At 26.1% G+C, this 23359-nt stretch overlaps 1 protein-coding gene across 1 annotated transcript in view; it reads right to left on the bottom strand.

The window, feature by feature from the left end:
• Nucleotides 1–23123, bottom strand: part of LOC107442360 (uncharacterized) — a 70096-nt gene extending 46973 nt beyond the window's left edge. The window contains exon 1 of the mRNA XM_016055910.4: nt 23066–23123. The gene's annotated coding sequence lies outside the window, so the exon portion shown is untranslated. The remainder of the gene's footprint in view (nt 1–23065) is intronic.
• Between the last annotated feature and the right edge of the window lie 236 nt (nt 23124–23359).

The following is a 23359-nucleotide window of genomic DNA, read 5'->3' as shown; positions in this document are numbered from 1 at the left end:
TTTTTTTATACAAAACTTTAGCGCGTAATAATCGTGTTTAAGTTCGGTCACTGTAACGATGCTTTCTGAGTAAATTGAAATGGAATTTTATGCCGCTTGATATGTTACTGCACGATAGTTTGTGCGCGTGTTAAAAGGAGTGGAGGATTTTTTTAAACTCGCGTGGAAATGTGTAGAGTGATATGCAATTCAATTGAAAACACTTGTTCCTCGGGAATTAATTTAATCAATAAAATATTTGTATTAATAAACATAATGTGAAGAAAATATTTCATTCATGGAAAAATTATTATTATTATTTTAAATTGATCAAATTTTTGTAAATAAAAAATTATCAATGGAATGAATGTATAGTTAATACTAAGAGAGTATTGGACAATGTGAAGATTAATTTAAAACTTAATTTGGAATTTACTTTATTTCTAAAATTGTGCACGTGTATAGTACTTTTATTCCATTTTACTCAAAATACGACCTTTTTAAAGTTTGATTTCTCAGGAACTATTCGACCGATTTGGCTCAAATTTTTTATTTTGCCATTTAAAGTTAAATTTTTTAAAATGATGTAAAAAATTGCATACTTTACAATTCAAAATATTTTTTCGACCAATATTTAATAAAAAATATCAAAATTTGTTTAAAGTTATTTTTTACATGAAATTAACTTTAAATAAACGAATTTTATTATTTTGTTCAAAAACTTTTCTATTCGCTTAAAAACTTCTCGAGATAGGGCGAAATACGCAAAAAATGAAATTAACATTAAAGTGTACAAATTTAGGACCGAATTTTTAAGACTATATTTCCTAAATTGCGGGCTACCTCTTAAATTTTTCGGCTTCAGAAATCCAAATCCATCAAGAAATAAATGTTTATTCATTGAACTCATGTTTTTTCTGATTCCGTAGTTTAAATTAACGTCTGTACTAATTAATTAGCATATTTGAAGTCTCTCCCTAGAACCATTAAGATTGAGTCCTAGAACGTGCAGATCCGATCATTAGATCAAAAGTTTTTCAGGGTGGTTCGCTTATTTATTTAATTTTTGCGCACTGTGCTTTCAAGTAAGTATTTAATATTGCTACTATATGCCTCTTATTGCATACTTTTATACAACATATTTGTTTAAAACTATAAGTATTATGTATTAAAAAAAACTATTAAAATTATACTAGCAATTTGAACAATTTTTCTCACTGTAAAAAACACTATTTTAAAAATTACGTAGCAATTATTTAATTATTTAGGTATAAATGATACTCAATGTCATCTTATTATCATTTATTCTCTAAATTTCTTTTCTCCAAACTGATTTTAAGAATATCTTCAAAGGTGATTACTAAATACATACAAAGGAATTTTTTTAATGACCACAAAATGACTGTTTAAGAAATGATATTCATTCGGAAGTGAACTATATGAATAGACAGAGAGAAAGTTATGATTACTGTGTTAGAAGTGTGGAGTATCAGATACAATTGGATAATAAATGCCTCATTACTTTAACATCCCGTGAAGAATTCAATGGTTTCTTTGATGTTAAACTTTCCTGTTTGTAGTTGATAAGAGGGATAATGCCGAAGAGTCGATTACTGAATCACTCTTGTGTAAACAATAGTAAGAGAGGGCAAAGAACTACAAAAAACGTGTCCTGTAGTGTTCTTTAGTTTTTATAATGAAGGGAGTGAAAAAAAGGAGGAAGTAATCTCATACTATATTCTCTGTATTCTGAAATTATTAGCACAGCATGATCAGAATTGAATACTTAGTAATGACATTGAATTTGGCTGAAACTGACATTGAAATTGGAAATTGAATTTCAAATTAAAATGGATGCGTTTTTCTTTGAAAGGTTAACAGAGGAAGAATTCAGAATAGATTTTGTTTTATTCTTTAATTTATATTCTTTCGAATTTAATGCGCTACATCCAAATATTCGCTTTTCTCCTATTGCAAAGTTTTCATCACTTTAGTCGACACTTTTCTTAAATTTTATATTATAATGTTTATAAAATTATTACTTTTCAATAAAAATTGAGATCAATTATGATCAAAGCTGAGTGTTTAGTAAGGACATTACACTTGGTTGAAATTAGCATAAATATTCGAAATTGAATTTCAAATTAAAAAGGATGCTTTATTCTTAGAAAGGTTAACAGAAAAAGAATACAGAGTTGATTTTGTTTTAATTGATAATCCTTCGAATCTATCGCGTTGCATCCAAATATTGAGTCACTTTTTAACCATTACGAAGTTTCCTAAACTTAATTCTTCACTTTCCATCATTTTATTTTTAAGCTGATACTTAAAAGTTATTACTTTTCCATAAATTACAATTTTGTTAATCACGGTTTTTGCCATGTAGTAATTTCTTTTCTCTCGCTATATTTTACTGCGTACATTTAATATTTTTATTGTATTATATTTCACTTATGACATATTATGCAAGTAAATGAATAGGGCTTTTTTTTCTACATTTCTCTACTCGGTAGTTGTGTATTTAATTTAAAGAAGTTTTCTTTTCAAGGATATTAAGCACGTATAAAACATATATATCGAATTTTCATTCTTCCATTGATTTTCCGAACGCAAAAGAGAACCAATTTTTGTAACCAGTGTGATAATCAGAGAACTTTTTATTTTTTATAATACCTTAAGAAGATATATGCCTTTTTTAATTTAGTTTTTACTTTATTTATGCATTTATGAAAGTTTCGAAAGTTCTGCTTTTTAAGAAGGACATTAAGAAGAGCATATTGATCTAGTACTTAATTTCAGAACCGAAATTTTTCCGTTAAGTTTTTGTTAATTACACAAATATTGAGAAACTAATATCGGAAATTCAGTTGAAAATTATCAATAAGGAAAATCGATGTAAGAAAATTTATACCATACATAAAATTTTAGGAATTTTAAAATACTTTTGTCCAAATGGTTATTAAGGATTACAGTTAAATGTTGTAAGATATTTTCTGAATAAAAATAAAATTAATTCTGCATTTTCTTATTTATATTTGAATACATTGCGATTATTAGTTTTAGTATTGTGTTTTCTTACATGTTCGCTTCTCAAATATTTTAAATCTTGTTATTGTCTCTAGCATTTGTGGAACTGGTTGTCTCCAAGATATTTAAATAAAGTCTGCATTTTCAATAATAAATTTTAAATTGATGCGTTAATACCAAAATTCTTACTTCAATAAAATGCGTAAATCTTATGGCCTTAGTAAAGCAGGAGAAACTAATGCGTTACTAGGCTATGGAATTTCGCATGTTAGCCTGATAGGGAAATCTAATGAGGAAACGAAATGTTTTTTTTTAATATTATCAGTATTTTTCGTTTAAAATAACGTTTGTAAGTAGGATTGTGCTTCGATAAATGTGAATTTAATTTCGAATTAAATATTTTCGCCTTTTTTTCTATCTTTTATCTTGTATCTCTATACAAAATGCTTTGTTTTAGATAGGAATAATTATTTGCAGGACGGAATGTAACACAACGGTAGAAATTAGATTTGGTAGGATCTAAGCGCAGAAAAAAATCTGGTAAAATTACGGTAATGTGTGGTAATAAAATATTTTGTTTAAAAAAAGCAAAAGTAAACATAATTTTAGTTAATGATATACGATATTTAAACCATTAATTTGGTAATTTTTCCATTCATAGAATAACGACTGATTGCAAATCCTGGTTTTCAAAACTATAAGACTTATTTACACACATTTAGTTGAAAGTACAAAACTGAAAAGTTAATTTAACCAAATAAATGGTTTTTAGGTCATGCTCTAAGATATCATAACAAAATTACCAAAATTTACCTCAGTTATCAAATTTTATCGTGTATTATAGAATCATACTTTATTGTTAATTTCACCAAAATAATTACTACAGCTCTTCGGTAAAAATCACCGAGCTTTTCGGTGTTCCGATGAAGATAGAAATATGGTAAATTTTACCATATTCTGGTAGTTATGACAATACTTTTTCTTGATGATGAAAAAGTATTGTAGTTTTGACAATACTTTTTCCTTTTCTTGATTTATGAGCCTCGATGGCACAGGGGATAGAGCGTTCGCCTTCCAATGCCGCGCACCGGATTCGAATCCCAGTCGATACGAATTCCTCATCCGACTTGCGCCGACCACAGTGCTGACATAAAATATCCTTAGTGGTAAACGGATCATGGGTTGGAGTCCCCTTGGAGTCAGGCTAACCGTGGGTGGTTCTCGTGGTCTTCCTCTCCATGTAACGCAAATGCGGGTTAGCTCTATCAAAAAGTCCTCCTCGAAGGCAAATTTCTTCCACTACTCGACCCAGGAGTTCCCTTGTCTTTCGGATTGGGTTCAAAATAACAAGGCTATGGGGGTGAATATTAGTAGCCGCAAACCCGTAAAGTTGAGTCGGCTGTTCAACGACGGTTATAAAATAAAACAAAATATTTTTTCTTCTTTGTAGTAACACAATGATATAAAATCAGATATTCAGATCGCAGTTAAAAGAAGAAAAAAAAACAATTCGTAGCCAAAAAAGAATTAAGCTGCTATTTTCCTTGAAATGTTGCTAAATGTCTTAAAAACATTCAATTCACAATAAAGCAAGATAAAATCAAAGGGAAATCAGTTGTGTGACAGTTTATATTAAAGTTCTAGATGTATCAAACTCTTACTGCTAGTTATAAACATATTTTTCAGCACCTTTTATTTTGTTTTTACTTCCGAGACGCGCTATAGAAATAAAAACCAAAAAACACCAAAAGAAATCAACGAAATAAAATATGATAGATTATGCTAAAGTAAGTTTTACAGAATTCACGCCTCCCAATGAGGTGACTTCGGTTCGAATCCCAGTGATGGTTGATCGATACGAATTCCATTACCCGGTTCGCATTGACCACAGTGCTGATGTAAAATATCTTGAGAGGTAGACGGATCATGGGTTAGAGTTCACTCGCCGTCAGGTTAACAGTGGAAGGTTTTCGTGGTTTTTAAATCTCTATAATGCAAATGCGGGTTATTTATATCAAAAAGTCTTCTTCTAAGGCAAATAAATTTTTCCTTATACTTGACCAAGGATTTCCCTTGTTTCTGGATTGGATTCAAAAACAGTTATAAATGTAAAAATAGTTATAAAATATAAATAGATAAATAACCAAATCTGTTTTGTAACTAAATACATCCAAACTAATTCTCTTTAAGTATTCTAAGGGCTAAATCTTTGTCTACAGAGTAATAAGAAATTTTTTTGTTGCTAAAAATGATTTCTGAGAAGTTCCGCCAATTAATGCAACCTATTCATTTTTTCAACGATTCTTTCTTCCTTTTTTTTATTTTATTTATTTTTTACTAAAAGTCTCAAAACTACTTGGCCCTCTTTTTGATTAAAATATTTTGCAAAACTTCGATGAACAATAATTGAATTTAAAATTATATTTAACGATATAATTTTTACGTCAATGAATTCTTAATGGTGTGAAAACTGTATTGCTAAAATAGATTTGAGTTTCTTAAAATTAACTAAGTGAGTATATTTAAACTACATATAAATTTGAATAATTCGTACTTCTGAAATTCTACTTTTTTTTAAATGAAAATTCCAACCAAAACTAGCATTATGCTGTAAAACTTTAAAACAAAACTATGTTCACTCGTTTGCGTGTTCTTAAATAAAAACAGATATTAAAATTTATACTTTTAAAATTTTATTATTTGACGAAACGGGTTTAAACCAAATATTTTGAAAAAAAATTGTATCATACGATAAAACCGATAAATTAAAACTACACTGTACTAATTACACATTTTAAAAGTAAAAACAATAATGAATAATTAGCGTTTTCAAAATGGATGTTTTCTTTATTTTAATATATTTACTTTTATAGTCAGAAATATTTTTGTCCTCATTCATTAAATTCAATTACACATTATTTTAAAAGCAGTATCTGTAAATAATGCGGAACTAGACCGAATATTTACTTTCGATTTTTGTAGCTCAAGGTATAAGAAGTAAATTGCAATCGCCTTTAGCATTTTCTTTTTATTGAAAAAAGAATTTTAACTGTTATCAACGAGATGCTTCGGGGGAAAGAAAATGAAATACCTCAGTGTCGGACAAAACAGCCTCAAACTAAAATAAATTATAATTCTTCGCTTTTACCATTCGTGATGTTTTGAGTAGAGTTATTTATTCACCGATGGCATTCAAAGCAGTTTTTTCTTTTTCTTTCTATTGAGGAGATACTGCTGGGAGACAAGAGCAAAGAATTACAGAATGAAATTCTCAAAGTTTTGCTCCATTATTATTGCAGTTTCGACATTCAAACTTTCAGTTGAGCTGATGGATAATTTAAGCAAATGTTATTTCAGAACAATTTCATACAGAAATTGAAAATGGATGGAGAAAAAAATATGATTAAATTATCAAAGCATATGGTAATTTTTCCGTTCATATGGTAAAGGTTTACCAAAAATTCTGATTTTCAAAATTATAGTCTTAATATCACACATTTAGTAAAAAATACAAATATACAAGGTAAGTTTAACTAAAAAAATGGCTTTTAAGCCCTTCTCTAAGATATCATGATAAAATTACCAAATTTTACCACATTTACCAAATTTTATCACTCATCATAAAACCATATTTTCTTGCTAATTTTACCAAAATTATTACCAAAGCACTACGGTAAAAATTACCGAGTTCTTGGGTATTCCCGTATAGCAAAAAACACGGTAAATTTGATCATACTCTGGTAGTTTTGACCTTATATTTTTTTAGCTGAGTGAATTAATTTTACACGAGTAGGGGAATAATAAGTCCCTCACCTCATGAGCCTGACAGCCCATGAATCCTACACCCCAATCCTTTAACATGGATGAGTGTCCATCTCCACTGATAAGCTGAAATCTTACTTTTTATTATTCCGTCCCTTCCTCTTTGATTTTTATCGGAAAATTGTTTTTATCAACAATTCGGTGTACTATCTCTACTATTTTTTAAACTTAGATTTTTTTCTACTCTAATGTTAGTCAATAAGTGAATTAATATTGCAACTCGTTAATTGTATTTATTTCATTGAGGATTATATTTATTTTTGAAGAATGTTAATCTTGATTTTTATCAGAGACATAATTTTTATCAGCTGTCCAAAGTTTCATCCCTTTAAAGTAATGGGAATATTTATTTATTTTTTTGTACTATTAAAATGTGTAATGTTTCACTATGTTTTCAAAACTGTTGATATATTAAGAGTATTTAAATGATTTTTAAATTGTGTTAACTTTTCCTTATTATTATTTTATATTGCAATTAGTTAATTGTATTTATTTCATTGAGAATTATATATATTTTTTTTGAAGAATGTTAATCTTGATTTTTATCAGAGACATAATTTTTATCAATTGTCCAAAGTTTTATCCCTTTAAAGTAATGGGAATATTTATTTATTTTTTTTTCTACTATTAAAATGTGCAATGTCTCACTATGTTTTCAAAACTGTTGATTTATTAAGATTATTCAAATGATTTTTAAATTGTGCTCACTTTTCATTATCCTTATTTTATTTCAAAATTCTATTCAAAATTTTTCTACTTAACTTTTCTTATTATAATTTCTATTTTTGCCACAATATAACTTTATTGACTTAAAATTATTCTTCTACATTAAATCCACTTTATCACTTTCATCTATCTTTTTGATATTTTACAGTTTTACAAATTCTCTTACGGATAACTGTTCCAAACCTCACCTCCCTACTCTTATTGATTTTAAATAAGTAATATGATTTTTATCAGTTATCCGAAATTTTATCACTTAAAAGTAATGGGGGTATTTATTTATTTATTTATTCAATAAACTTTTTTTGACGATTAGTAATTCTTTTGAATTTCACAAATTTTATAACGTTTTCAGTCTTAATACATAAACTAATGTTCTCATTGAAACTTTCTAATTTGTAATTGAATAGAATATTTCATTATGTTTTCAAATGATTTTTCATTTAAGCGTTTTCATTTCAAAGATTTTTAACTATGTTGAATTTATAATTATTTTCTTCATAACTGTAATTGTTTATACTTTTTTCTCTTTCTTTCCTTTTTATTTTATGTTAATCCCAATGATTTTACTTATTTAAAAAACTTAAACCTATTAGGTTCTTGTTAATTTAATCTTTCTGTAAATTTATTAATTTTCTTTTTTCGCTTGGAAATTTCTAGATATATTGTTATAATTTTATAATTTTACAATTTAGAAAAACTAAATAAAATTAAAGCTTATAAATTTTTATTGACTCACCTGCTGTATTTTTCCTATTGTATCTAAAAATCTTACCTATCAATGATTTTCTTCATTTTTTTCTGTAAAATTTTGCGATTTATAAAGTATATCAAACGATAGTAACATTAGAACTCATGCATTATTTAAGACATTTTAAGAAGGCATCTACGTGATTAAGTGATTTCGGCAAATCTGCATCTGCTTACGCGCTTACGCGTTTGTATGAAAATCCATTTTAAAACTTTTACAATGAGGCTCGTTTTAAATACGTATACCTGCACAGTAACAACTGCAATAAATACTATTCTGGTAAAGTTTCTAAAAATAATGATTAAACAATAACAATTCAGATTAAGAGCTTTATAAAATAAATGCGCATATTAATTTTCTTTTCTATATTAATCTTACTGTTTTAATTATATTCTGTTTATCTATTAGAAAAATATGCTTTTTCAAAATTTTATTATACATTTGATGCTTCTCAAATATTTACAGCATCATCATTTTCTAATATTTACTTGGTTTTTTATAACTCACTTTAAACCGATTCATTAAATTAAAAGATATTCAGGAAAATATTTCATAATTTATAATATTTAAATATTATATTTTTAAGGGAAATATCACTATAACTCCCACTATAGTGTTTCCTATAGTTTCTACTATAGGAAACTATAGGAAACACTATAGTTTATACACTATAGGAAAACTTACACTATGGTTTAAATTTTTTAATTTTAAAACGTTCAAACGTTTGCATCAGTTTTAAGAAAAACTTCTCCATTTTCTTGTTTTTTCCTTATCCAGAAGTTTTTGTGATACCGAATGTGTTTTTTATGTTTATATTTTAGTGTTATGGAAATTTTACAATTTGTGCAGAAAGCATTTTTCAAATGATTAAACATTAATAATCATATCTTAGATTAGAGGCCTACATTAAATTTTTTCCTTCAACGAAACACATGTTGGAATTTTTTTAAATCGTTAATAAAATAGTTTTTGACATTTTCAGCTGGAATTTATTCAGAAAAACAATAAACTTTATAATTTCTCATGATATAAGTACACGGATTTGAAAGTACAATACATTCGGTGTGGAATAATTTTTACATTTAGTTAATATTAAAATTTATTGTATGTTTCTGAAATTTAGTAGCTTTTTGATGAAACAGCTATTTTTATCACGCTGGTTTCAACCCCATATTTTAAAATAATTTGCACCTGGATCTACTGATTTATTTGCAAATAACTACTTTATTGATACATGTTTAAAGTACTTTGTTTTTGTGTTTATTTCTTTTAATATGATCTGAGTCTTCGTATTACACACCCACTTCCCTCAATATTTCATTGTAAAAATATATTGTGGTCCACATCTATGTTTATATTTTTCTCACGCAACCTATCTTTAATAAACACCCAACAATGACATTTAATATGATAAAAGTACAGTACAGATGCATCCCAATTTGTGTTAAGTCCTAAAATAATTCCATATGCGATGAGTATTTAAGTGATGAAATGGAAAAATTAGAAAAATAAAAAATTTCATTTGGAATTTAGTTATTTATATGAATGTTTACAATTCTACTTTAGATACTATATAACATTAAAAAAAAATTAGCTTATCGTTCCCAATAAATCCGTCGATCTCCAGAAAAAAAATTATTATTCACGAAGAAAATATATTAACATAATTTCCGTGATTTAAATTGTACTTATTGTTTCAAAACTGAATTAAGCATTTCATCCTAATTCTATTAAGACCGGGATAGCCTGGTTGGTAGGGCACTGGGCCCATGTCCAAGGGGTCGTGGGTTCGATCCCTGTTTGCCAAAGACTCCCTGTGTAGTAAATGGTGGCTGCTGCACGTTAAATCTGTCGGGTCTCAAAGTCCTCCATGTTCCCATAACAAATCAAAACCTGTGGGGGTACTGAATTGGAGATTGATCGTTCTCTAATTCAGGTCAAAATTACGATCACTGGATGAATGAATGGATGTATGAATGGGTCCACCCTATAAACGGGTGTGACGTATGGGTGTGGCAGAAGTCGAAATCTTGGCCATAGATGGCGCCACTGGAAAACACGAACACTCGCACCCACTCTGCCTTAATGGCATACGTCAACAACAACATCCCAATTCTATTTAAGAAAAAGTTTTTCTTGAATAGTCACTAGTCACTAGTTAAGAGGTAATGAAATATTCCGTGTGGATGGTCCTCTATATATACCGAACATTAGAATAGTGTATTGCTAATTTGTTTGAATTAAAATCAACACATTCAAAGAAAATCAATTTCAGCACGTGATACAACACTATTTTACTTTAACCTTCATTTCGTGCTCAATAAAACTTGACGAAGTTTTTTAAAAACATACTGTTAACAAGAAAAATCATTCACCCTCTTCTTTTCTCATCCTGTTTGATGGACAAAGTAAGAGATGCAAGACTAAGTTACATTTCATTATGAGGCGTTTGCATTTAATTGAGTAACATATTTTTTCTTTAAACTAATGATACATGTTCTTCTCATTCATTTCATATTTGCATATTTGTGTAAAAAATAATAATTTTTTTTTCTTATATTGCATTCAATATGCCCTTACTGAAATGCCCCAGATAGCAAGATAGCATTTTATCATCATACTAATCACTTTTTAACCGGAGTTGAACTCGTAAATGTATAATTCCATTTAAAACTGGCAAATGTAAAATATTAAAAATACAGCTCTGTTATAAGATGTTTTCTTCAAGATTGTAAATGCTTAATTTAAGAACTGGCAGTCTTATTTTTACTGACCGGGATTCCTTTAAAAGTATATATAATTATGTTTAAATGTAACGATAATACAAACATGAAGAATTTATATATATTCCTTAGAGAAATAATTTCTTAACATTAAAAAAAATATCTGTCTTAAATTTCAATTTAAAAAAAAATTATTTAGCAAAAAATATATTTCTTTAAAATAATTATTTGCATCGGACTATTTTTCTTAAGAATATAATATTTTAAAACAAAATTTTTACTTTCAATCGCGGAAATTTTTTTCCCTACTTCGCGAAAACTGAAATATATATTTCTTATAACTTAAATATAGGTTTCAAGAAAAAAAAATCTTGAGACAGTTTTTCTTAAAACAAGATGTTTAGATTTCAAAAACGAATACTCTTAAACTGAAATTATTTATCAAAAAAGCTTGAAATAAATCGTTTTTTCTTAAATTTAAAAATTATTTTGCTGGAACTCAGAAGATACAATTCTGAAACAGTACTATTTCTTAAACGAAAAACGTTTTTTAAACATATAAAAATTGTCTCAAAGCATGACAATAATTTTTTATACTAAATTGAATCATTAATTTTTATTTTTTAAAGCTAATTTACTTTTTAATTTAAAAAGATTTTATTTCTATATTTCCGAAAAAAAGTGCTTCCGATTTATTTCATAAAAATTAAAACTTATTGTTTTTTATCTTTTTCAAATATAAATAAATTTTTTTCGGGATAATTTCCGCTAAGTAATTACAGGATTTGCAAAACTATTTTTCTTGATAGCAAAATCTTTAATATAAAAAAATCATTCAGAGCAGGAGACTAAAAATTATTTTCGTTGAAACTGTAATCTAACAAGTAAACTAATTTACGAAAATATAAACAAAGAAAAGAAAATGTGATGGAAATATAAACTAATATTTTAAGATAGAACGAAGTATATAAAAAAGAAGCATTTCTAACTTCCATTGTAGATAACGTTAAAGTTAAATGTGAAAATTGAACTGCGAGGAAGAATAAACCCCAAGCAATAACACTGATTTGATATCAAAAGCTTCATTCATTAATATTCCGAAAAGGAGTGTCTTGTGTGAAAACTATTTGACCTAAGCTTGTTAGAAACTGATTGCGTTTTATCACTAAAGTATATATATTGCAATAATGCCATATAATCCTATGCTGTCATATGATAATCTTTTTCATTTTCCACAAGATAGCCTAACTATCATTTCACACAAACGTACCATATCTAATGTGGTACAATTTTTCCTATAATCTTCACAAAATATGAAACCTTTCACTCAATTTTGTTTGTAGTAATATTTTTGGTAATTTCTTTTCAGCACTTACAAGTTTATTCAAAACTCTGCTTCTATGTTGACGAATATAAGAGATGCAAGTTTATGCTTTGTTTATCAACAAATTTTACAAGAAGTGATTTTAAAAATGTATTAAAAAACAGATAAATTTTCTATATTAATTAAGAAACTGCAGCTATTATGTGAAATATATACTTTCTTATCCCTACAAATAATATTTCCCAAGTAAAAATAGTATATCAATGGACAATGTATAAGTAAACAATATATAATTCAATTCAATGATATAATAAAAAAAAATTCTTATTTAGAACTAGAGAATTATGCGGGTTTTTTGTTTTCAGAGGAAAAAAACAACCTAATAATGATACGAAAGTAAATAAAATCATCAAATTATTAGCTGCTTCAATTTATTTAAAGGATTAAAAATTGCCGGGGAAATTCATTTAAACTAAATTTCTGCATTGTTGAAGTTGGAATTAATATTTTTTGGTATTACATTTCATTGTATATTTCATGTTGATGTATTAATGTGAAAAGTGAAAAATACATCTTATATAAAATTTTACTTACTTATCATGGATGTAAAAAAAATTAAAATAAAAATCTTTATTTGTTTTCATATATTGCAAAATTTCAATGATAAAATTGTCTGTAATGAAATAATTTATTGACCATTTGGAATCATTTCATATTGCTAGAATGCAACATATTGTATATTTACTTATAGACAAAGATTTTTATCTTCTAAAACTTCATATTATGCAACATTCTTCGTTTTAAGTAATTTAAATCTTTTATTTTAAAAATTTATTTTAAAAATTTATTTAAAAACTGTGTAATAAAAATAGCTGTTTCATCAAAAGGCTACTAAATTGCAGAAACATACAAAAACATTTAATATTAACTAAATGTAACAATTATTCCACACCGAAAAATTATTCCAAGACGAATTTTAATGCTTTCATGAATAAATTTCACTTGAAAATGTCAAAAACTATTTTATTACAGATCAAAAAAATTCCAACATGCGTTTCTTTGTTAGAACATTTTTTAATGTAGACCTCGAGTCTGAGACTAATGTTTAATAAATTGAAAAATGTTATCAACACAAATTGTGAAATTTGCATAACACTGAAATATAATAATAAAAAACACATTGAGTATCAAAATAACTTCTGGATGAAGAAAAATTGGGAAAATAGAGAAGTCTTTGTTAAAAATCCTTCGAAGTTTTTAAACTTAAAAAATTTAGACTATAGTATATGTGTTTATACAACAAGTGCAAAATAATAAGAATAATTATAATATAAATAATTTAAATATTATAAATTATAAAATATTTCCTTGAATGCCTTTTAATTTAATGAATTGGATTAAAGTGAGTTAGTAAATGATGATGTTGTAAATAATTGAGACACATTAAGTGTAAAATATATTTTTCAAAAAGCATATTTTTCAGATGGATAAACAGTGTATAAATAAAACTTATAACAGTAAGTTAAGCATAGAAAAAAATTTATGAGCGCAATTACTTTATAAAGCTCTTAAATCAGAATTGTTATTGCTTAATCATTATTTTTATTTACTGCAGTTGCTGTTGTGCAGGTAAACGTATTTAAAATGAGTCTCATGGTAAAAGCTTTAAAATGGATTTTCATACAAACGCGTGAGCAGATGCAATTTTGCCGAAATCCTTAATCACGTATATGCTTTCTTAAAATTTCTAAAATAATGCATGAGTTCAAATGTTACTATAGTTCGATATACTTTGTAAGTCACAAAAATTTCACAAAAAATAGAAGGAGAGTTATCGATAGGTAAGATTTTTAGATACATTAGGAAAAATACAGCAGGTGAGTAACCAAAAATTTTTAAGCTTGAATTTTTATTAGTTTTTTTAAATTATAAACCCATAAAATAATAACAAAATATTTAAAAACTCCCTAGTAAAAATAGATGACTAATAAATTTGCAGAAAGAATAAATATGCAAGAACTAATAAGTTTAAATCTTTTAAATAACTAAAATCATTGGGATTAACATAATATTAAAAAGAATGAATGTAAAAAAAAGTGTAACAAATTATAATTATGTAGAAAAAAATAATTAGAAATTCAATATATTTAAAAATCTTTTAAATGAAAACGTATAAATGAAAGATCATAAATGAAAATGATATAATGATATATGAAATATTATAAATGAATATATGAAAATGATATATGAAAGATTATAAATGAAAAACATAATAAAACATTCAAAAAGTAAGCAAAATAAATAAACCCATTATTGTATAGTTATAAAGTACCACATTTTTCGTGAAAATCAACTTTTCGGTCTAAGAAAGAAGTTTGGGGAATCTTATAGGCGAAATGAAATAAAAATAGATTAGAAAGGTTCTATTGGGAAATTAGTTCATGTATTAAGACTGAAAACGTTATAAAATTTGTGAGATTCGTAAAAATTTCTGCGTGTCGAAAAGAAAATGAATAATATCAAGAAAAGTAGGTAGGTGAGGTGGGGGAAGGGTTATCTGTAAAACAATTCGTGAAACTATAAAATAAAGATGATGAAGTGTATTTAATGTAGAAGAGTAATTTCAAATCAATAAAGTAATAGTGTGGCAAAAGTAGAAATTATAATAAAAAAGTTAAGTAGAAAAATTTAATATAGAATTTTGATATAAAAATAATAATGATGAAAAGTTAACACAATTTAAAAATCATTTGAATATTCTTAAATCATCAAATGTTTTGGAAATATAGTGAAACATTACACATTTTTCTAAGTTCGAAACATAAATAAATGTTCCTATTACTTTAAAACGATAAAACTTTGGACCACTGATAAAAATAAAAATCAACATTCTTCAAAAATAAGCATAATCCTCAATGAAATAAATACATTTAACAAGTTATAATATTAATTCATTTAATGACTAACATTATAATATAAAAAAATAATGAGTGCAAAAAATAGTAATAATTCAACTGCTTTATGAAGATAGTATACCAAAATGTTGATAAAAACAACTTTTCGATAAAAATCAAAGAGGTGAGGAGAGAGTAGAAGGAAAGTAAGTCTTGAGCTTATCAGTGGGATTAAACACTCAGCCAAGTTAAAGAAGTGAAGTCATGGGCAGTGGAACTCATAATTAATGAACTAATAAACTGGTAATTAATGTTCAAAATCAACTTCATAAGACTTAGATTTCTAAATTTTTGTTCAAACTGATATCGACTGGGAAGAGTTAAAGCAATTTGTATTTTTTATTTATGTAACAGCTTGCATAATTTGTTCTGAAAATAATCCAAGCCTCAAACACAAGGAAAATTCATTTCACTTTGACAGTTTCACTTTTATAATAAAAATATTTCTATAAATATAATTTACTGATTTGCAAACAAAATTATTAGAACAATTGTGTAATGGCTTTTAAATTTCGCTTATTTAAAACCATTTATGATTCTATATTTTAAGTTTTCTCCTTTTCATAAATACAATATAAACTTTTTTTTAAAAGTAAAGTCGTCGTACTAAAGTTCAAACTTTATTGTGTTGTTTGTTTGTTTCTCAAGATGAAATACCGATTCACAGCATTACACTCATATAGCTTGAGACAACAATATATTCAGCTTTAGATAATATTATTAGATTCTTGCATGTAATATTTTTGCTATTCTTTCACTTTTTTGCTGTGTTGTAATAACAGAAAAAAATTATATTTTATTTCAGAATAATAAATACCTTCTAATTAAATGATGATCGCAAAGATCAAAAATTTATAATATAGAGAATTTGCTTTTTTTTTATCTTATATTTTTTGAAAAGTGAATTGAATTGCATATGATCCGCCTTAAAAATAGATAAATAGAATATTCTTTCTTATAATGATGATAGTTATTTTCTTTCAAAATTGTGTTTCATATTCAATAGATGAGAGGTGCATTTTTAATATAAAAATTGTGCCGTTGTTATTATTTATATGCGCCGAAATAAAAATAGTACCTAATTGTTATATGCTTATTGTTTGTTTATACATTTTTCACATAATTTTTGAACAGATTTCATTAGTAGAAAAATGGTAAAAACGAAACTGGTTAGACATAGAAATTTTAACATTCTCTGTATGAATTAAGCGATACCTACATGCAGCAAAGAAAACATTAAGATTTTTTTTACGTTTTAAGCAAATTCTACACTGTAAAAAATTCTAGATCTAATTACGGTATAAAGTATTGGCTCTTTGATCCTTAAGTCCATTTTACAGTAAAATTCATTTTTTTCCCATAAAATATTATGCCATAATTTTATAGTAATATTTATTCAATAAGAGTGAATCAGTGATTTTAAGGTAGTTATTACTGTAAAGAAAGTTATATTAGATTATTTGCTCCGTAGCATGTTCTATCAAAAATGGATTATACTGTAAAAATTACCGGCACTCAAAGCACCGGTAATTTTTACCGTAATTTGATGCAGAATTTCTTGTTATACTTGAATACCCGCTATTTCATGGGACAATGCTTTTCATCTCATCAAAAATATTAAAACTTAAGTGATCAATACAAATTTTAAACTACAACAATAGAAAAATTATTTATCCGTACGTTATTTTACATTAACCTTAAATCTTAATACAAAATCACGCTTTAAATTGCTACATATTCAGCAATATAATAAAATGACATTTCAACTTAAATTAAATACCAACTAAGGAAATACAGAAGTAATTTGTAAGGCATAAATAATCTTAACCGACATTTTCTTTAGCACTATTATAGTGAATTGTCAATCATAAGATTGTAGATATAAATAAAAAAAACAGAAACCAATTTAAATTATTTTTATCTGCACCTATTAAAGACTTTTTAAATTTTACTTTTATAAAAATTATATTGATAGAATATTACATTGTAATAAATTTTATTGGAAGCACTAATATGTAGATTTAGTTTTGTGCCAAATTAAATTAGACCGAAATGAAATAAGTTTAAATTTTCTGTAAATATCCCAATCGGAACAATCTGGTTACCATTTCCAATTTTCAGATAGTTTTGAACAATTTTTATTTCTTATCAGTTGCTATTTCGGAGATATGAAAGAATAAAAGTGCCAAATCATTTACCCTTTTCGTATTGATTTGATTTTATATAAGCTGTGCATCTCAGTATTTTTCTCATTTAAAAAAATATGGTAAAATATTCTTTTTTTTAAAATTATCTATAAAGACAATTAAAATTTTTTTAAATCTAAAACAAAGAAGGGCTGTTAAATTGTGTATTTTGCTAAAGTTTTCTATTTGTTTTAAACGTAATTCTGAAAAGATTATTTTAAAAAACTAATATATTAACATTTTTTTAAACAAATTAAGTTGCCTTAAGCTTTTGAAATAAAACAATTAAAAAGATAATTATTTTTCTTGGTTGCTGTACATAAGAATTTTTTTAAGAAAATGATAGTCAAAAGTTTTTTTTTTTGCGATTGATTTTTTCCTTCCGGCTTTGAATGTTTGTTTTAATTAAAATATAAGAAATGTTTTTTCTAAATGATTTTTTTTATAAAAATTTATAATTTTAAAATAACACAAGATTTTTAAAGACATTAATTACATTTTTTGTTTTAAATTTCCTAACTTTTAAAAATGCATTTTAAATTTTAAAATTACCTTTGAATTTTAGTATTTAGTTATTTTTGTTTAAAATATTAATATTACCATGTTGAAAAATGAGTACATACAGGGTGTTTAATGTTTAAAAAACAAAATTGATAACATCTGAAATAGGCATCTAGTTTCTTAATTAATTTTTTCCTTAGTTTTTATTGTTTAATCTATAACTGTGTAATCTATAAGTTGTCGGTGAAATTTATTTAAAAAGTAATTTACTTAACATGCCATAAATTTTTCAGAAACCTAATAAATTCCATCAAAACCTAAAAATAATAAGACAACTTTGAATTATTAATGTTTTCCCACTTCTGACTATACTTTCATAAAACAAATAATTTTTTTTTACAAAATTTTATTTGTTCGAAAACCTTTCCAGAAATATACAAAATAAACATCGGCAAACTCAAGTTATTCTATTCTGAAATTTTATTTTATATACATTTTTCGATATTTTTGCAGTTAATTAGATTTTATTTTATTTTAGATATAGTAGTTTGGTTTTGCAGATTTATTTCGTCGATTATTTCTTTACGACAATAATTTTTCATCCGAGAAAAATGGACTTTGAAGAAAACATCAATTAAGTTCTTGAAAGAATTCTTTAATCGGTCATACATTAATTGATGCTATTCTAATTTGAATTCTTTGGTTTAAAAAAAAGATAGCATTCGACACATCGATTACTATCAGTGCATCAACTCGGACTGATTTATGATATGATAACAAGTTCCTTGCATAATATCCCAAACATAATAGGAAGCGGAATAGCTGCCGTAAAATATAGATCTTCACTTTCATCTTCTATACGATTGAATGGGTTTTAGGCAAAACTATAATGACAATAGGAATAAAACGCAAGTGCTTCATCATTTGAAAAACATTCCATACAACAAAAACGAGCTTTAGGAATAGTTATTGTAATGCTTTAAAATAAATAATTGCTAGGGCGAATGCATTCTATAACTGATCGATTATCTTGGAAGTTGCTTTATGGTTGACTTCACTAATTATCGTAAGAGGTCAATTACTTCTTTTAATTGGAGATTCACTTGGTTTTATTATTCATGTCTTTCATAAGATTAGTTGTGAAAATCTCACACGTTTCGTCACGTTTTAACAAAGGAAAATCTAATTCTTCAACTTTTACTCAAGTGTTTGATAAGGAAATTAGGCTTATTCATGGTACTTGTTACAATTTTAGTTGAAACATATATTTTCGGAAATAAAACTGCCATTTTTAATTAGACTAATTTTTGTCTCATGACATGTTTCTAATTAGTTTTGTAAATTGATATGTTACAAAATATAATAAAAGAGTTTCATAAAATAGAAATTTTTCAAAAAGTTTTTCATTTCAAGTACTTCATCATCTCGAATTTTTAATTTTTCATTTTAATTTTAATTTTTTTGCTCACGATATATTCACAGTATTTCTGTAAGTTTTTTCCTCCTTTTATCAGCATTCGTTGGTTATTCACGTATTATACCATATCTCTCAAACTCGCTTTCGCCAAGATTTTTTTTAATTTTTTAAGTAAGATTTTTTTTAATTTTACACCGTAATTTTTACAGCAATATTTATTTAATTACAGTGATTAAATGATTTTACAATAAATATTGCTGCAAAAATCACATTATATTAGATTTTTTGTTCCATAAAATTTCACATCAAAAATAGATTTTACGGTAATAAGTACAAGCTCCATGAATGCCGGTACTTTTTGCCGTAATTTGTTATGGAATTTTTTACAATGTAATATACACAATTATATACAAATACACACAATTATAGAATTCTCTTATCCAAGGACAATCCGCTGAAAAAGATTTTTTAACAGTTTCTTAATTTTGCTTATTATTTTATTTTATAACAGTGCAACTTCATTTCGAATTATATAATTTGAAACAATTATAAATAATATTTGAATTAAATCGGTTGCATAGTTTCTGCACATTTTTAAAAAAAATCATTATTAATATTAAGCCATTATAGTTATATTATTATAATTATTACAATCATTATTATTACAATCATTATTATTATTATAATTATAAGTTAATTTTTATTAGTTTTAAGAAAGATGTCTTTATTAAGTATTGAAATGTGCAGTTTCGATAAAAAGCCTGAAATGGCAGAAAATAAGTTTTCAAATTGTTGGATTTTGAACTTTATTTTGTTAAAAATATTGTGACTTATGATTTGGGGTAAGAGTCTTAAAGTGAAAAAAGAAAGGAAAACTTAGCAACACTATTATCCATGTATAATAGTGTTCTCTATGAGAATGTAATGACAGTTTTCTCTATGTGCTATCAATAAGAACATATGACACACTAATCAGTCCCAAACGTCAGTAATATCTTTCTTATAATAGACTAATAACACACTTTATTTGTGTGTAAGAACTAATAACACACTAATGGTACATTTTTATAACACACTAATAGATATATTCAAGAGTTTTGCTACCTACCCAAGTCAAAATTCTAGATGGTCCCATCAAAAAATTTTGACGGTTTATGTTGGTTTCAGTTCGAGTCATGATGGTCACAACCATCCAACATTTTTCATAGTTTTTGTTATGCCAACAAATTTTCATCATTTCATGATGGAAAATTCTACTTTAGTACTATCATGGTTGACCATCTAAAGAATTTTGATTCTCATGGACCAACAATGTGAGTGATGGTCCATGATGGTTCCAACTATACATTTCCATGATGGTTTAATGGGAGAAATATACCATCAAAACAATTTGTTTTTTTAATGTGGACCATCAAAAATCAGTCCGAATTCCTACTTTGAGGTGATGGTTGTTTAAATCGGTCAAACATTTGATCTCTAAGAAACTATGATCGAAATTTCTGATGGTTCAACATGAACAAACCATCAAAACAAATTGATATTCTTATGTTGGACCTTCATAAATCAGTCCAAATTCCTAACTTGTGGTGATGGTTGTTTAAATCGTTCCAACATTTGATCTCTAAGAAACTATGATCGAAATTTCTGATGGTTCAACATGAACAAACCATCAAGGCAAATTGATATTCTTATGTTGGACCTTCATAAATCAGTCCAAATTCCTAACTTGTGGTGATGGTTGTTTAAATCGATCCAACATTTGATCTCTAAGAAACTATGATCGAAATTACTGATGGTTCAACATGAATAAACCATCAAAACAAATTGATATTCTTATGTTGGACCTTCATAAATCAGTCCAAATTCCTAACTTGTGGTGATGGTTGTTTAAATCGTTCCAACAGTGGATCTCTAAGAAACTATGATCGAAATTTCTGATGGTTCAACATGAACAAACCATCAAGGCAAATTGATATTCTTATGTCGGACCTTCATAAATCAGAGTGAATTCCTCCATTGAGGTGATGGTTATTTATGTTGATTTCCGTCAAAAACAAAATGGTTCACGATGGAATTATTGATGGTTACCATTTAGATTATGTTGGTCCATCACTGAAAAACCATCAAGCATTTTGACTTAGATAATAATATTGCAATCGGTTGATAGTAAATTAATTTGAAATTTAACAAAATTTCACACAATTTTAAAAAACTCAGTAATAAGTCAGTCACAAAAGTCAGAAACTACTTTCATATAATACACTAATAACACACTTTAATAGTGTGTAATAACTAATAACACATAATAGCACACTTTTATCTCTCAATTATGTATATAGTCCCCATACATATATATATATACAAGAGTTTTTCTACCTAATAATATTGCAATCTATTGATGGTAAATTAATTTGAAATTTATCAAAATTCCAAATAATTTTATATAAGTTGAGACAAACTTAATTGGAAAAAATTGGTTAAATATAATAATAGGGAAACTATTAAACTTAAGATAACATGAGATGTTGGAATTTATTTTACCTGTCAGTTACTTATGGAGTTATCTATTGCTACAAATATCCCTTTCACAAGACATCTGTGAGGGACATCAAAAAAAATTTATCTAAATCAACTAAAGTTTTTCGTTTTTTGTTTTTTTTTAAACTTAAAAACTAAAAATATAATTCACAGACAGAAAAATTTTTTTTTCAAATTACGCAGAAAAAGTTACAATGTTATTGATGATTTTTTTAGAAAACTGAAAAGCTTTGAATTACGTTTGCTTTTTTTTTAAATTAAGATTAGTTATTACAAAATTTAAAACTATTAAAAGGCGTTTTTATATATATTCAAGCTTACATTTGTTCTTTATATTTAAATTATAGCTCTTTATATTATAGTTTTTTCAACTTTACGTAATAGTTTCTTTTTTAGTATTTCCTTGTTTTCGTTTTATTGCAGGTGAATAATCAATGACAAAATATTAAGGCACTAAAGTTGAATAAAATTCAATCTTTTTTGTCAGTTGTTAAAAATTAGCATTCAGCCAATTGCTAGTAAAAATCGGAATAATTTTCTGGAAAAGAATGTAAAAATTTAATTAAAACTCTTAACTAGTTTTCTTGGTATTTTTTAAATCCTCATTAGTTCTTCGAAAAAAAAAAGATTTTTATTATGTAATTTCTCTTTATAAGAAAGTGGTTCAAGAAATATTTTTTATTGAGAATAAAAAATACATTTTCTGAAACTTAAACTGCAAAAAATAGTTCACAATTTCTAAATTTCACAATTGTTTCACAATTTTCTAAATAAATCCTTTAAGAAACTGTAAAATTAAAAAAAAGGCTTAAGTTTTTTGAAATTTCTTTTCAAATTGAAATAAAGTTGTATTTTATAAAAAGTTATTGAAAGTCTTTCATGAATTCCTATAATTTCTAAGCATCCTTTATATTCTTGACTTCACATTTCCAAAAATTTTATTGGAGAAAATTTTTAATATTTCACACAATATTCAATCCTTTTTTTAATTACGACTCATTTCAAAATTTTATGTTATATTTAAAATTTATCCCCTAAACAACATGCTTTCTAATAAAATTATAAGTGAAGATAATTGCATCATTTAAAGTGATCATCTTAAGCATCAATGAAAGCTTACCTCCTATTCCTGGGAATCTTTGAAGCGACTGCCTTGTTTGGATGAGGAGACTACAATTGAAGCGGACACAAACACGAGTTCCTGTTTTTATAACATCGGGTTGAACCCTTTCAGGGTCGTTCTCCAATCCGCTTTCGCTTTCTTAAGGTGATTCTAGGAATTTTTTTTATGAGTTTAAACAATGCTTTAATTTTTTTAATTCCGATTGGTTCCTCATTTGATTGATTTCATTTCTCTCTTCTTTACTTTCTATATTTTTTAATCACCTTTGGGTGGTCTATGGAAATTTTGTGA

This window comes from Parasteatoda tepidariorum, chromosome 11 (assembly GCF_982258835.1).
Source record: "Parasteatoda tepidariorum strain Cologne lab strain chromosome 11, Ptep-v5.0, whole genome shotgun sequence".
Classification (NCBI taxonomy): domain Eukaryota; kingdom Metazoa; phylum Arthropoda; class Arachnida; order Araneae; family Theridiidae; genus Parasteatoda; species Parasteatoda tepidariorum.
The sequence above is the reverse complement of the archived record's forward strand: the minus strand, read 5'-3'. Positions and strand labels throughout refer to the sequence as shown.